Genomic DNA, 18,157 nt, shown 5'->3' on the forward strand with positions numbered 1-18,157 from the left:
CGTGTTCTTTTGGTGAAGTTTGTGGGAGGTCAGTCGGCAGGAGGTTTGGTCGGCAAGTCAGATGAATGATTTTTTGCGTTGGATTCTTTTCTTGGCATCCATGGAAATTACTAAACATGACTTGTACTTTAGCGCTCCTGTTTTCCTTGTCCCTCCAACGGAAATTTCTAGATACAGTGCTTGGAACACGTATCCTAAATTTTACTATTTTGGCATTAATCTTTTCGCGCATTACTTACGGATCTGAAAGCTAATAGAAATTCCAATTCAACTGGTGTGGTATTATGACGTAGTTGAGTGAAACCGAGGAGGCATGGGGAGCAAACTCTCACCTCCCTCATTCTGCCATCTCCACTTGAGAGCAAACGGCCATATCATTAAAGTGGTCAAGTGTCGACATCAAAGATGGCGGCGCAGATAAACAAACCAGGATTTTAAAGTTGGAATATTAATGAAGAACAGAAGAAACACTTCCACTCAGGACAGAGTGAAAACAACCCGACAAGCAGGGACAAGATCGGCTAAATTTTTTATTTTTGTTTTTTTTAACACAATAAAAACGCAAAAAAAGAGACAAAGAGACTGTGTGTTGTCGTTTTTACCACCAGTCCATCATAACTAACCAGGTAAACACTTGTGTCCATGACTAAGTCCTGATATACAGTGTAATCTGTCACGCAACTTGTCCCGCAATCTTCTCGAAAACGGCGTGACAAGTTAATGAAACATCTAGCCGTGTAACACAACGCGTAAAGGACAAAACGTTTGCAAAACAAGTCACTTCAACGGTTACAGAAAGTAGAACTAAGTTCCAACATTCTCTAACCGCTGTAACAACTGTTTGGCGTAAATTCTGTTCGTTACACGGTATGATAAACGACCCAATGTTTCATACAACGCACTTGTCACGCCGCCATCGAAAACATTACGAGATAAGTTGCGTAAGAGATTACACTGAATAAGAGGACCACAAACCAAGTTCTACTTTAAAGAAAACCACTACTTAAAAAAATGTCTGCCATAAAACTCTCATATTTGCGAGTTGCAAACTGTACTTAGTTGCCTGGCCCAGAGGTCGAATAAATTGGCCCTTCCCTATTCACACTTTGCGTAGAACGTTTTTAGGCAAGCGTGACCTAAGTCTTTGCATGTCACGCTATAATTTGGCTACAGAAATCTAGACAATTCACAGGCATAAAAATGCGTAATATCATTAACTCCAACTCCAAGCCATTTTCCAAACTGAGCAACTTAGTACATTTTGTCCCTCACAAATACAGCAATGAAATGAGGTATTAAACACAAAGACGCACTATAAACAGGATTACAAAAACAACGACTGGATAATTTAATGCAACTTCAAATTGTGATAGTAAATTTCCAATTTTGCAATATTTCAAGACAATTAATTTTGTAAAATATGAATTAAAGATTAAAATAGTATCCAACTTTGGAGACGGCTACATCCTCAAGGAAATTAAATGCATGTTTTTAACTTTTTTTGTAATTGTAGATTTTCAAATAATTTTAAGAAGTTTTAAGTATTTCAAGAAAATATTTTTTATGGGAATTACAAATTAAATTGTACCAAGTTTAGTGACGGCTAAATCCTCAAGAAAATTAAGCGCCTTTTTAAAATTTTTCTCTGTAAGTGTAAATTCATAATAAAGAATTTCGCAATATTTCAAGAGAATCTGTAAATATGACTTCGAGATTATATTGTATCGAAATGTAGAGACAGCTATATCCTCAAGTAGTGCGTCTTTGAGGTTCTGAGAGCTTTATTACATACATTGCATTTCAGCAGTGATTTCCTTGTACCCTCATATCACTAACTTTACAATGGCCCATATTGTTTTGCAAGAGACTTCACTTAAAACACAACCCAAATGGGGTGTAATTATTTTCACGGATTTTCCGCGAGTTCTAGACCATAAAACAACCAAGACTTCATAGCCTAATTCAAAGGGATTAATAAATAGAACAGGTGATTGAAATTTATTTTGTACGTATCACTTCAGCAAAAGTTCAAACAAAGTTACAGTTTAGTTTCAAAAACGAATAAAATATCTGAATCACACAGTGAAATCCCAGTTTTGATTTCTAAATTCATCAATAACGCATTGTAATAAATCTGCATAGTCAAAGTAATTGGAGTTTGGCAGATATGAAAATTAAATCTTTTTGAAGACTCCATACTTTTCTGAACTCCATAAAAAAACAACGATAAAACCACTGAATCACCATTTTCATTTTCTACTGATCAATAATTCGTTTTGATAAAGCCTCACTGACAGTGATTGGAATTCAGTAGAAATCGAAACTAAATCTCTGTGATTGAATGGATACACAATTGACATTTCGGAACTTGAAAACACTCGTCCCCCTGCCCTGTAGAACTTTCGAATACCAAAGTACAGTTACTATTTTTTTTGTACTTCATCGACAATTCATTTTAACACTTGCACATTGCACTTAACTGTGATTAACCGATTGAACAAAGCAAAATATTTCAAACTTTTTCATTGCCATCCGTCATATTTTCCAAGTATTTTGCAGATTTGGATAACTTGCAAAATGTATTGTTTTCAAACTCATGCTGAAGGGATAAGTGTTAATAAATAAACTGAATGGTGAAGTCATATTTGTAACAATGGGCCACTGTACAGTAACTACAAATACCACAGACATGCATAACCAAACAGAGGTAAAAAAAAAACTAACACACATCGCAAACAATAACATGCATTCTAAATAAATTAGTTGAAAGTGGATAACACCTCGGAGAAGAATGTAAATAATACTGTGAATAAACATAAACAAAGAATTCTTCAAAAAAGATTACAGGCAAGCCATAGAATTTGTAAAACAGCTTTTCAGAGAGTAATAATATTACTCAATAATTTTATTCTAGTTGTCAACTGTAACAACCACTGCTAACCCAACATGTTTTGAAAAGGAGTCTTCAATTTAGTAGTTACCCAACTATCTAATTACCAAATTATATTCACTGTCTTAGCAATATTAATTTATCAAGACACTGTGGCCACAACAGGAGAGTTTTTGTTCAGCATGTCAATAAAAATTCATTGGAATACAAAATGAAGTCTCTTGTTGTTTCTTGTTTTGAAATGGTTGAAGGAGATGGTCACTCCAAAAAATGTAAATAAACGTATATTTTTTGTCAATGCTAATAAAAAACCCGCATTAAGTTTAGCCACTCACGGCAGTTTCAGCCTCTAAAGTGCAGGTTTTCCTTATGAAATTCGTCTCCAAGGAAGCCCAAAATTTGACATCATTGCCGCCATTTTGAACAGTACTCAGCAGCCAGGCTGCATTTCCGTTGCATCATTCCGTCCAAGAGATTCTGTCCAAATGGCTTCCGACAACCCTTTTAACTACCACTCTGGGTTATGGCTGCTCTTGAGCCATATTATTTGGAGCCAAACATGTTCCAGGCTTTGAAATGATAGCATTGAAGATAGTGAAGTGGGTAATCGCTTGGAAAAATACATTTTGACGCAAGTCAGTTGCAGGTTTTTCTCCTTCCCGCCAATTTCAAGTCGGACAGAATGACGTCACATAAACAACCTGGCTGCCAAGTACAGTTTCAAAATGATGGCCTCTGAAGTCACTTCTTTCAAGACAAATTTCTTCAAGATAGCAGGTACTTCAGAGGCTGAAACTTTGGTGAATGGAAAAACCTTTTGGAGTGACCTTTTTTAAGTTGAAAAAAATCCCTTGACTTCTGATGCTGAGTTTCATTTTTTACTAGCTAGAAAGGATTTTACTAGCTAGAAAGGAAATTTTGGAAAAAAATTTTCTTTCAAATTGAACTGCAGAAATATTTGAAAATATACATGCACATGTAGAACAAGTATGAATGAAATGATAAGTCATCTACATTCAGAAGTGTTCTCATTCTCCTGAAAAATTACTGTATTTCCTCAGCTGGCCCCTTCCCTCTGTAAAGAGTCCAACCTGCCCATTTAGTTTTACTTGTTGTTCAGTACCCCTATCAGGGATAAAAGCAGAATTATACCCTCCATCCTCCCCTTCCCCCCCAAAAAATATTCTTTCCATCTGTGTGAAAGATTTATTGATCAATCCATGGAATTCCTTCTTCACAACCTGCCTTAAGGTTTATCTGCAACACTTCTGTTCAACTATAAGAAATTGAAGTTTTGAAGTTTTTTTTTCTGAAGGCAAGACAACATCCAATGTACATACCCCCAGGTGTACTTTGTTACATGTACCTATGAACTGGCAAGATTGCCATGTTGTAGTATGCTTCTTCCCTCCCCCTAATTACTCCTATGTCATTCTATTTTTGATTCTAATGATCTAAATGGCAGGGTGTTGTCTAGAATGTGACACCAATCAGGGGTACACGTACGCGTATATACCACATTATCACAGACCAATCTCTTCCACTGATCCTCAGGCCCATCTGTATAAGGACACCAACCCAACCCCTGGTCCAGTACAATTTTTCAACAATGATGAAAAATTACCGTTTGCTTGAATTTTTTGGAAGGGCAAAAGGAAGGGGTGGTGAATGGTCCTTCAAAAACTCTGGGTCTTGCAAAATTTTAGTTGAATTTCATGGGTCTCACAGTCTTGTTTTTTTAGCGGTTATGTGCGTCTTGCAGTCTCGATTTTTATATGAAGCTCTCTCTCTCGGAGTCTCAACTTTTTGCAAGGTTAAGGGTTTTGAAGTTCCAATGCGTTTGTTTGTTTTAATAAATGACATCTTTTTGTCACTTGATATTGAATTTCAATAAAGCAACTTTCAAATTTCCAAGAAAAAGTTAATCCTAACTTCTGCCAAATTGTCTGAATTCCACAAAAAGCTACAAAACTTACCGCAATGTCATTTTGGCGCCAAAAAACAGTTATTTTGTGCTAGGATATCCTAGCATAGTGTGTTATAGTCGAATTTCCAGTTTCAGCATGTTCACAAAGGCTGGCTAAAAGGCTAAAAGGGGAATCAAGAAGCCACACACAACCCACGATAGCTCATGATGAAACCCACGAAGTCGAAGAACTTATCTGTTGTCCCCCGTGGAACTGTGTAAAGGCACAAGTATTTACATTCTCGCTCATTCTTATAGCTCTCATCTAAATCTGGGGCTCGAATTTCTGAGTCCCTCGCGCTCGCACTCAAAACACTTTGAAGTCTCGGTCTCACAATCTAAAAAGTCAATATGTCTCGGGCTTGCAAAGAAAAGCGCTTGTCTCGCTGTCTCGCAAAGTCTTGCATTTACCATTCACCACCCCTAAAGGAAGGGGAGGGGGTGTTTAATGATGAATTTTAGTCAGAATTTCCTTTCAACTCCTTCTATCCAGTATCCCTTATGATTAGCCCCAATCTCTTTCTTTTTCCTCTTTTTATCCAAATGATGGGTGATCATATTACAGTGTAGCAGTGAAACAGCAGCTCAGCTCTCTTTTAACCATAAATTTCTAAGCCCTTCCAGTCAAAAAGGACAGAATTTACTGGTGGTGTCAATGATAAATTTATACAGATCATCTCATTGTTTTGTACAATGCCTGAACTTTAAATTGGAAGTATTGATTATACCGAGTCTCCATTCTAATAAGGAAGTCTTTCCAAATCTCCTTTTCAACCTACAAATTGCAGTTTTGATATTTGATATTACTATTAAGCCTTTCTTCCAAAGAGCTTCCCCTTCTTACATACATGTATGGGTAAAAATCAGAAGTCCAACAGGGGTTTCAAGGAGGAAATACAGTAAAAATATAAAATATAACCAAATGAAATGTTATCCACTTTAGAACTAATTTACTTACTGAGCCAATGAAAGCATTCTAAATTATTTACATATCTGTGGTATTTCAAAATTAAAAGCAGAACTTGGTTTACATCAAGGAATGCAATGATCAACTCAAAACTAATCCTTAACCTGGGGAACCCTGGGAAATAATAGTGAATCACGACAAGGGTGGAGAGTGGGGGGGGGGGGGGGGATTGAGGAATACATTACCGTATGTCCCATTCTGAGGTGCCCAAAGGAACAACAGTACTGTCAAGTCGCTAACCACAAAGAAAAAAATTGGACCAGTATCATTAAGTAGTTTGTCTAGTGTGAAAGCACTGATGCTTTGAGAACCTGTCCAGCAATTATGAAAAGGTAGTAATCAGTGACTGATCAGCTATGGTCTGATTCAACTGGTTTACTTTTGATGAGGTGTTGAGGTTGGTTGAAGAACATCATGTGAGCTCTGCTGAGGTCAAGAAATACCGTAGAGACTACTTACTGTAGGGGCGAGTAGTTGTTGGTATGAGTTGAGTAGTCTGTTCTTAGTTAGTTTGGTGGTCACTTATATAAAATGTGTTACACTATAAGTTTTCATTTGAATGGAGTTAGTCAGTAGTTTGGTCTAGTTATTTTTTTTTCAAAGGTACAGTACAAAAGGGAACCTTCCCATTTTCTCCATTTATTCGCTTTCCCTGATTTTGAAAAACGAAAATTTCCCTGATTATTTTGGATCCTATAATAATAGTGCATTATTTAATTAAAAAAGGAAAAAAAGTGGTGCATTTTAATTCTTTTTTCTGCTATAGAATTTGATGACTTGGGTACCCTTAAGGGATGCCCTTCAGGGATTCCCCTAAAGAAACCAGGTTAAGTTTTGATTTGATCATTGCATAAGAATGTAAGTGTTTACCTGGTCCTGGATTACAAAAAAAATCATTATTCTAGAATAAGCTTGTGGATAATATCCTCCTGTCTTGTCCTCAGGTATTTTGTCTTCAGCTGTTCAAAAGAAGAAATAGAAAAATTTAGATACTGTACAAATGTTTAAGGTGTAGTGGCATAACACCAGGTGAAATAGTCCCCAGATTAAGAAGCCTTTCCAAAGTCCTTGAGTTATGATCTTGAACACAGCACTTTTCTCAAACAGTAACTTACTTCATCAAGGATTATAAATGGATACCAGCAACCTACAGTGGAACCCCGTTAATACGGTCACCAACGGGCCATGAAAATTTGGCTGTATTAACGGGTTGACCATATTAATGGGATAGGGTCAAATTTCATGACTGGTCTAAATTGAGTGATGTCTTAACAGAAGTAACAGATATTAATATCATAATTGCACTTCTGAACCACTGGTCTTTTATAAACATCCAGAATGCAGATAGAATTTTAAAAAAATTGAAAAATTGAAACTTCAAGCAGTTCATACAATATTTAGATTGGAAAGATGAACATAACCCTCACCCAGACAATCACACTATACAAACTACTGATACTCCTAGGTTTAAACCATTTACTATATAACTGGCCAATTGGCCATTTAAGGTGGCTGAACACAGTTTTCACATGCGCTTTTGCTGATGCAATTCAGCATGTACACAAGGATTGCAAAAACAAACATGTTGTCAATAGTGCAATTATTTTATTTACTCAACACCCGCACTATCTGTGCTATTTTTTCTATATTTGAATGCAGTGTATCGATGGCTTTATTCTTTCATTACAAAGATATATTAGAAAAGGTAATGATGCAAAGAACCCAGCAATTCTCAGCTTTTTCTTTGTTACCGAAAGAACCCAGTTAAGTGCAGCGCATGTGCAGTTGCTCGAAAAATTGAGACCGATTGCTTTTGTAGAAACTTGCCAAGTTCTAACGATCCAGTCATTAGAATTTCAAGAAATTTGGCAAGAAAATAGTTCAGAAACCATGTGAATGATCTATCACAAAAAATCTGAATTTTCACAAAGGGAATTTTTAATAATACAGAACATGCAGTGAAAATGATTTACAGCGAATTATGAAAATTGTCTACGTCAAAATTTTATTAGAACAGGTTGACAGAAGGGATTTAATGTCAGTTTGTAGTGGGCAAATGATGAAAAAAATCTAACGACTGGACATTTTTTAAATAAACAAAAACCATTTTTTAAGCCTTGTTTTTAACCAGCCCCGTTACCATGGCAACAGCACACACCTTAGCCAAAATGTGAGAATAAACCCTTCTGTGGTTAACCTTGACGCCTGCAAAAAACGGGCGCCAAAGCATAAATAGTTTAAAAGTAATGGTGAATTAGGCATAGGCACTTGAAAATTGTGTTTGGCTACCTTAAGCAGGGTAAGATTGTAAAGGATTACACAAGTTGGGATTTCAAAATGTGGCAGATGGCCGTATCAAAGGGCTGGCTGCATTTACAGGGTTTTTCTATGAATAAAATGTATGGGCCTTTCGCCAGGACACAAAAATGTGGCATAATAACAAGGTGACCATAAGGTGGGGTTCCACTGTACTAGACTAACATGATGAAATGGTGATAACCACGGGATTAAGAATAATTTAAGTTCATGCAAGATTTATTCAACATGTACATTATACATGTAGTCACTATAACCTATACAAAATGATTAACTTAAGGTAATGAGCCCCCTATGAAAGTAGCAAATAAATTTCATGGCTGTTAACAAATGCTGAAAGTAGCTTGACATTCCAAAAGTAAAGCCCTGGCCAAACAGACCTGCAAGTAGAGGCAAGCTCAAAACTTGGGTCTACTTGTGACTTTGTTTGGCCAGGCCTTGGGTGCACTTGTGTTGATCTGCAATGACTTGCGCTCACTTTGGTCAAGATCAAATTTGCATGCAAGTTGATGCAAGTTTTCACAGTTGGGCCACCCATTATAGTCAGCTACATGTATAACATGTGATCACTGATGGAAAATAAATATACAGTGACAGTTAATAAATACAATATGACAGATCATTAATTATTCAAAGTGAGGTGCTAGCACTTTAATCCAAGTGAATGAATGTACTTTGTTGTTATCAAGTGTTACATTAACATTTACATCAGGAGGGCAAATGGTTTTGACAGGCAGGCAAAATTCTTTCAACTGAACTTCTTCAGAAAACCTTTTCTATAGATGGTCAAACCAGGCTGGCAAAATCATCCTCACAGCTGGTCAATTTGCCTGCTGCCCACCACCTAATGAAACACCTGATTTATTATTAAGGGACAGTGTCATAATCTGTGCATATGTGAAATTGTGAATATTGATTACAGAATTCTGTGTTCAATACACCATTTGAAAGCTCAATGAATGCAGATTCTTAAGATAATGAAGATACATGCAATGCGTGCAGATTCCAGAAAATGTCCATGCCCTTCCATCTTCACCTAAACCCCATTCTTGGCTTGGAAATTCCACCATATTTAGGAATTCACTAATCATTCAACTGCCCCCTTCCCTACAATTTTTTTTACTTTTTCTTTACAACTGATTTGAAAGGCCCTCTCTAACTTCATGACACCTAAATATTATGCCCAAATTCACCCTAAGACTCTCTCCTTTTCTGACCTGAAACTTAGTTATGTGACCCATAGCCTGCAGAACAGGCAGATTAGCAGGGCAGAGAGCAAAATACGGTACACAAGCGAAAAGCAAGAGGCGAAAAAAATCCATCTGTAGTCACACCATTTTTTTTTTTGAATGTTCCTTAGTTTTTTTTTTTCACTATTGCATACAATACTAACATTACTTACACTACTAAGACTTCTTACAATACTAACATTACCTACAATACTCATATCACTTACGCCGCTACTGACATTACTTACAATACGACCGTTACTTACACTACGATTACTACTAACACTACGATTACACACAACAACTACTACAGATGCTCTGCCTACACAACTGATAATACAAATCTTGCTCTACATAGTACTCTAATTGCACAATTACTTTTTGTGTTAACAAGATACTTTATATGAAATTACAATACAGGTATTTGAATTATCATGAATGTACATATAAATTTACATAATTTACATGCAGCACTTACTCCTTTACAAAAGAAATTGGATTGTTATTCAAAACTAGGTTCCATTTTACCTGAAAATGTTTTAAGCTTAAGATGCTTTGAGAGGCTATAAGCTTTTCAATTTCATATTTTCTCTTGACCACATCTTCAAAAGGCAAAAAGAGAGGGATTTGTTTATTTTTGCGACAATTCCATAAATAAATTTTACCTAAAATGATAAAGTAGTTGAGCAGGTTAGATCTCTGACCTAATATTCCTAATATAATGTTAATATATTCCAGTTTTATTTGCTCCCTGGTTACTGTCAACCAAAAGTTTTCAAATTTAGTCCAAAATTCTGTTGAGAAGGAGCATCGATAAAAGAAATGTTCTAATGTTTCTCGAGAGGTTTGACAAAACGTACAAAGATCACTTTGAATCCTTCCGCTTTTTGCTAATCAGGTATTTAAAAACAAAATGTCATTTAAAATTTTGAACTGAAAACATTGTACAAATGTTTCAAGAGCAACTGATTTTGCCAGTACAAACGCTTTTCGAGTCTCTTCTTCACTTAGGTTAAAATCTGACATTAGTTAAGAGAACCCTCTTGAATGTTTGGCTTTTTCTTGAATGAGAAAAGCATAAAAGTTTCTACTCTTGCTTGAGAGAGGATCAAAATCTTTGTTACCACATTTTAACTCAAGTGTATTTAAAACGTTTCCATTGACGATGAGATTCCTTAAATGCTTTGGCACAGAGCAGCGAACAGCAGACCACGTCAAGTAATTTGAGCCTATTAGTCCCTTGTCCTTTGTTATGTTAAAGGATTCAACATTGTTCCGAGAATACATTAAGTCGCTGATAAAAATTACCCCAGCATTCATATAGTTATGATAACAGATCGGTTTGCCATCTATCTTTATATTACAATTATTCCAAATTATAGAGTCAAAAGCTTTAGAATCCGTTGAAAAATTTGAGCGAAATTCAGACCACCACTGCAGCATTTCTAAATAAAAAATCAAATTAATATGATAGTCATTAATATTATAGTTGCAGTGAAAAAAGAAAAAGCCTCCATAAGGTTTGAGCAAATGTCTAAGATAGCTTTTCCATTGTTTATGCTCTACCGCCCCCTTGAAATGATTGGCATGAAAGAATGAGAATTTACTGGCACGAAAAAATGTCTCAAATAGCCAATTTACAAGTGTACATGTATACATGACGCAAAACAGTCAACAGATGTCAACATCTAAATTTAGTTAAATTTAAATCATGTGGTGCCAGAACGAACAAAGGAGGTATAAACCTAAACATCGAGCTCAGGAGACGAAAAGCACATTGAAACAGATTCAGGATGCAAGAAAGACAACTTTGACAACACAGAATGGATCTCTAAGATTCTCAAAGTAACACAAGAGCAGTCTCCGGCGATGCCAGACAAAGCTAAATATGGTCCGTGGTAACAAGCCATATAACTTAACACAGTTTTAATCTAACAACTGGGCCCGGCATCACAATATAGAATGCAAGTAATCAACATGATCACCCACTTGTCCCTCCAAAGAGAATAATTAAAAGAGCTACAACATACATTTCTGCAATAGAAATGGAGCAAGACAAACCATACTTTATAACTCGGCACATGGCAAATTACAGAGGTGTCAAACTCTACAAAGTGATACATAACAGCTGAAACCATGTAGAGCTCTGATCTCTAACAGTCCAATGGCTCTACTGAACTTTTTAAAAAGTCCTCCTGATAAAAAAAGTACCCTTCAGAAACAAATCAGGAGCAAAAGGGGAATTCCTAAGAAACACTAAAAAGCAAGCCCAACCAACCTGCTCCAAACTTATTTACCAATTCTGACAGGGGTTACATATCGGCCATGAGAGACTGATCCAAGTTTTCACTCACAATGCGTTCAAGACTGACTGCTGGACACACACAAAAAAAAATTCTTTCACATATTTATACACGTTTTCCTGATTGCAGTTGCCTCTTGTTCACACACCGCGGTTAGTTTCCACTTGTTCCACTACTCATCACCATTTTGAATTTGTCAAACAAACTTGAAAAATTCAGCCTAAACTTTTTAAGTTGTAAACCAAACTTACCACATGCACAATAACACTGTCCCCTTAAGTTTCATGGGAATCTTTCAAATCTACATATCCTTTAACATTGTTCAAAGAGGAGGGATTTACTTAGAAAAAAGTCAAATAGTTTAAGCTTGCTGTGATTTTAACTTACATGTATCATTGTTTTAATGTACTAATTACTAAATATCTGCTTAATGTAAACATTTTAGGGCTCAAAATAGCGATTCTCTGGTCACCAATGAGATCCAAAATTGAGTGTTTGCAACCAGATATTAAGAGCAGCTTGCTGTAACAATCACCTATACCTTAACCTATGCAGGATAGAAAAAAATGATTTTCTCAAACTTTGTCAGGAAGAAGGTTTTCAGTAACTTGTTTCAAAACTGTAACTTTGAGGTTGTTTAATATTATTTTCTTGTTGAGACAGCCTTACATGTACATATTTTGCCCTGCAAAAAGCAAAACACAACAATAAAATTACACTTTTTACAAGTGCTAGCAAGCCAAAATAATAAGTGTGGCTGGAAAAGCTAAGCCATAGTACTAAAATATTATCTTTTAGCAGTTCAGCACTATCAGATTTGCATGTAATTTAAACCTAAATTTTCATCCAATTTTAAAAATTATATGCTTCGACAATGTTGTGTCATGTCAAAATTTAGTTCAATTTCATGGCCCAATTTCATAGTACATGGTTTACATGTACCTGTCAAAATAATTTTCCTGCTTAAAAGTATCCCTTAATCTAAGTTTTTATTGCAAATCTAGCTTGAGCAAAACAAAGAATGAAATTATAAAACACAAAACTTGAGAGCATCTTGAAGACTAGACACTTCTTATAAGCTAATTGCTTGACAAAATTAATACATATCAGGTTGCAAACGAACATTTTAAGCAAATGTTAATTTTGGATAAGAAATCATACATTTGGCGGTTGGCGGCTACAGACAATACATACAACAAAATATCAGGTAATAATCAGCATCAAGAAAAATATGAGAGAAAACTAGTAGAATACATATGGTAGTTGGCGAAACTTCTCACACATGTCCAATATACACAAACAGATACCAATCGTCAAAACACCCTCACCAATTGTACCATTGGTAAATGATCACTATTCGTCAAAGTAGCCTTGTCGATTGGTGCCATTGGTACCATTGGTACAAATCGATTCCAATGGAAAAAGTAGTTAGTCGATTGGTATACCATTTGTAAACTGCATATATTAACAACCGAGGGCCGCGCGTAAACTACTTGTCGATTGGTACCATTGGTACCAATGGCACCAATGGAAAAGTAGACAGCCGATCGGTATGCCATTTGTATTTGCATAAAGCGTGCGATCCCAAAAGCGCTAAATGAATGTAATCTGTATATTCTTCGTTCTTAAAGTGTGCAAGCCCAAACACACGCTAAATACAATGTATATTCTTCGTTCTTAAAGTGTGCGAGCCCAAACACATGCTAAATAGAAAGACCTACATACAATATGTATATTCTTCATTCTTAAAGTGTGTGAGCCCAAACACACGCTAAATAAAATGTATATTCTTCGTTCTTAAAGCGTGCGAGCCCAAACACACTCTAAATACAATCGCCCTACATACAATATGTATATTCTTCGTATTTAAAGCGTGTGAGCCCAAACACAAGCTAAATACAATTTATATTCTTCATTCTTAAAGCGTGCGAGCCCAAGCACACTAAATACAATGTGTATATTCTTCGTTCTTTAAGAGTGCGAGCCAAGCACACACTAAATACAATGTATATTCTTCATTATTAAAGCGAGCCGAAACACACACTTAAAACAATGTATATTATTCGTCCTTGAAGCGTTCGAGCTCAAACACACACTAAATACAATGTATAATCTTCGTACTTAAAGTGGGCCCAAACACACCCTAAATACAAGATATATTATACGTTCCTGATTTGTGACTATGAGTAGTCCCTCTTTCGCTTAGTCCATCGTGCTTGACTGGAAAGAAAACTGCAAGAAAGAAATGGCCCCGCGAAATTCTGGAGGCGAGGATTTCACACGGCCATTTCTTTCTTATATTGTATGTAGGGCATTGTATTTAGTGTATGTTTGGGCTCGCACACTTTAAGAACAAAGAATATACATACCGTATTTATTTAGCACTTTTCGGCTCCCACACTTTATGCAAACACAAATGGCATAAGAACAAAGAATATAAATTGTATTTAGCGTGTGTTTGGGCTTGCTTTAACAACGAAGAATATACATTGTATTTAGTGTGTGTTTGGGCTCGCAGGCTTTAAGAACGAAGAATATAAATTGTCTTTAGCATGTGTTTGAGCTCGCATGCTTTAAGAACGAAGAATATACATATTGTATGTAGGGCATTGTATTTAGCCTGTGTTTGGGCTTGCACGCTTTAAGAACGAAGAATATACATTGTATTTAGCGTGTGTTTGGGCTTGCACACCTTAAGAACGAAGAATATAAATAATTGTACTTAGCGTGTATTTGGGCTCGCATGCTTTAAGAACAAAGAATATACATATTGTATGTAGGGCATTGTATTTAGCGTGTGTTTGGGCTCGCACGCTTTAAGAGCGAAGAATATATAAAAAAATATTCTACGTCTTCATAATGAGATACATTTCACCAATGGAACACCTATCGAATAAGTGCAATTCCATTGGTACCAATGGACGAGTAGAATGCACCCCTGCTCAGCCTGAAGCCATCGGAAATATTCTAAGTCTTTATAATAAGATGCATTTCCCCAATGGAACACCAACTGAATAAGTGTAGTTCCATTGGCACATATCGTACCATTGGTACCAATGGACAAGTAGAATGCATCCCTACTCATCCTGAAGCCATCCGAAATAATCTAAGTCTCTACAATGACATGCGCTTCACCAGTGGAATACCAATCGAATAAGTGCAATTCCATTGGTACCAATCGTACAATTGATACCAATGAACGAATAGAATGGACCCCTACTCAGCCAGAAACAATTGGAAATATTCTACGTCTTTAAAATGAGATGCCTTTCACCAATGAAACACCAATCGAATAAGTGCAATTCCATTGGCACCAATCGTACCATTGGTACCAATGGACGAGTAGAATGGACCCCTACTCAGCCAGAAACAATTGGAAATATTCTACGTCTTTAAAATGAGATGCATTTCACCAATGAAACACCAATCACATAAGTGCAATTCCATTGGCACCAATCATATCACTGGTACCAATGGACGAGTAGAATGCATCCCTACTCATCCTGAAGCCATCTGAAATAATCTAAGTCTTTATAATGACATGCACTTTACCAATGGAATACCAATCGAATAAGTGCAATTCCATTGGCACCAATCGTACCATTGGTACAAATGGACGAGTAGAATGCACCCCTATTCAGCCTGGTCGGAAATATTCTAAGTCTTTATAATAAGATGCATTTCACCAATAGAACACCAATCGAATAAGTGTAATTCCATTGGCACCAATCGTACCATTGGTACCAATGGACGAGTAGAATGGACCCCTACTCAGCCTGAAGCCATTGGAAATATTCCAAGTCTTTATAATGACATGCGCTTCGCCAATGGAATACCAATGGATTGAGTGCTATATTGGTACCAATCATACCATTGGTACCAATGGACGAGTAGAATGCACCCCTACTCAGCCAGAAACAATTGGAAATATTCTACAACTTTATAATGAGATGCATTTCACCAATGGAACACCAATCGATTAAATACATTTCCATTGGTACCAATTGTACCATCAGTACCAATGGACGAGTAGAATGGGCCCCTACTCAACCTGAAGCCATCGGAAATATTCTAAGTCTTTATAAATCCCCATGTGGAGACATTTCACCAATGGATTACCAATGGACTGAGTGCCATTCCATTGGCCTCCGTTTGCGTGTATTGGACAACCCTCAAATTTCTTACTTTAATTTAACCTATCTTGATAAAAAAATTGGCTGAAATGGTAACATTGGCTGCAAGCTTTAAGTTGCATGTACAAAACATTCTTAAAAGTTGCCAGGTCTGAATACAATTTATAAATACAATTTATATTCTTTGTTCTTAAAACGTGCGAGCCCAAGCACACACTAAATACAATGTGTATATTCTTCGTTCTTTAAGCGTGCGAGCCAAGCACACACCAAATACAATGTATATTCTTCGTTATTATAGCAAGACGAAGCTAGGGTATTGATTTAAGCGTCAGTACATATAAATAAATAGGGTATCAAATTTTTGGTCAGGGCATTAACAGGGTAGGAAAAATTGTCACAAAAAAAAATCGATTTTGCTCTTAAATAGGGTAAGGGCTTTTGGAAGTGCCCCCACCCAATTTTCTGGGAGTACCCCCTCCCCTGTGGGCATAGGGAGGGGATGTGGCGGTTTCATATTGACTGATACAAATATGTACATCACAAGTAAAAGAATTTCAAACAAATTAATTTCCAAAACATATAGCAGTTTACACATAAGCTTAACTGCCATGTGTGGTCTCATTCCAGATAAATTACTTTAAGAAATCTTGTTATGATTAAACAAAGACAAATAATTAATCTGAGATAAAATTATTCACCTTCTAAGGCAGATATATATAGCCATTCTATTTATTTGATCTTGTCTGCTGTGCGTGTGTGTGTGTGTGTGGGGGGGGGGGGGGTCAACATTCGCGAGAATACTGAAGATACCGCCGGTGGGGGGGGGGGGCAACACTCACGAAAATACACATATGGCGGGGGGACATACATGATGTTTCATGCAGAACGAAGCTAACTTAGCAGCAAGCTGGAACCCGATCAAAAGGGAAAAAAATACATATTACTACAGTTAACAATGTAAATAAATCAATCGTATTTTGTTTGTCCAAAAAGTTTACCTGCAATCCGAGTTCAATTGCTGGCCAACAAAGCTCTCCAGCTCCAAGCGAGGTTCCTCCCTGAATATACAGCAGGTACACTGATAAGGAGAACGTCCTCCATATGAACAAAGCATGAAAGCACTACAAGGAAAGGTACTAAATACACAGTGAATAAGAACAAACTGACCTTTTCAGTCTGCCTTTTCCAGCCTCGTTCACCTTTCGCGGTTCAACAACATGGACAAACTGTTCTTGCAAAGAATGCTGGGAGCGTTCACTCATCTCGCGCGTTACCCGCGCCGCGCGAGTTGGTATCCTGACAATATTCGCGCGCAATCCATATTTTGCCCGGGTGTGTGTAGGGCTTGCCACAAGTTGCTCGGCATCTTTTTGGGAACTTTTCGTATTTCGAGCAACTTGTTTTGTTTCGAGCAAGTTTTTGTATTCTGAGCAATTTTTAGTTTTCTAGATATCGGAGCAGCTTTTAGTGCTTTAAGGCGGGAGTACACATGAATTTAAGTGAAATTTTAGGAAGTTTAAAGAGGGATTAAAAGGATAAAAAGGGGTTTGGAACACCACCAGACAGTTGATTGCCCCCAAAAGGGCACCCCGGGTTGGTGGGCAACTTTTTGGTGTACGTCTACCAATTTCTAACTTCAAATTCTATTTTTAAAACAACATCAAATCTTCAAAATTTCCTATTTCCATAAATTTTACTAATCCTTTGAGAAAAACTATTTATCCCCAAATACACCCAAAAATCACCAAAAAATTTACAAAACAGCCCAAAACGTAGCTATGTGAAATGAGCAGAGAGATTTTTCACTGCTTGAAACGTGAACGAGATATTTGCATTCAAACCATAATACCCAGTAAAAATATGGCCTTCATGTTAACCCCCGCCTTAATTGGCCATGCTTTCATATTTTACAATCTTTCAGTAGACAATTTGTGAATTTCTTTAATTTTTTAAAAATTTGTTTGAATTTTTTTTAAAAAGATTTAAAAAAAAAATTTAAAACAATTTTGATATTGATGCGTAGTATTTACTCATACGTATTGTGAACAAATTTATTTATAAGCGACGCTCGTCACAACGCAAAATTGCACAAAAATGCTTAGAAAAACAGTCTTACTATCTTCCCAAAGCAAGAACAAATTATGGGAAATTTAATATTCGATTTCAGGGTCCTAAGATATGGAACGCTATTGATTATGATATAAAGCACTTGCCAATTTCATCATTCAAAGTTAAACTGAAACAGAGCTCTCCAGAGCTTCTCCAAAGCTACTAGTCAATTCTCTTTTTTTGTTTCACATTAAGATAATATCACTGCTTTTGCAACGCCTTACCATTATTTATCTGATAT

The 18,157-nt window shown here is 36.5% G+C and overlaps 1 protein-coding gene and 1 long non-coding RNA gene across 3 annotated transcripts in view; one reads left to right on the forward strand and one right to left on the reverse strand.

Moving 5' to 3' along the window:
• Positions 1 to 18,157, forward strand: part of LOC145478514 (alpha-L-fucosidase-like) — a 77,493-nt gene that overhangs the window by 38,619 nt on the left and 20,717 nt on the right. The gene's annotated exons all lie outside the window — the stretch shown is intronic.
• Positions 1,241 to 17,141, reverse strand: LOC145478491 (uncharacterized). 2 transcript variants are annotated; one of them, XR_014048272.1, is made up of 4 exons: positions 16,975 to 17,141; positions 16,806 to 16,865; positions 7,982 to 8,028; positions 1,241 to 6,782 (listed from the first exon to the last, which is right to left on the reverse strand). It is a non-coding gene; the product is annotated as an uncharacterized LOC145478491 (long non-coding RNA). The 2 variants fall into 2 exon arrangements; XR_014048273.1 differs by lacking the exon at positions 7,982 to 8,028.

This window comes from Orbicella franksi, chromosome 2 (assembly GCF_964199315.1).
Source record: "Orbicella franksi chromosome 2, jaOrbFran1.1, whole genome shotgun sequence".
NCBI lineage: Eukaryota > Metazoa > Cnidaria > Anthozoa > Scleractinia > Merulinidae > Orbicella > Orbicella franksi.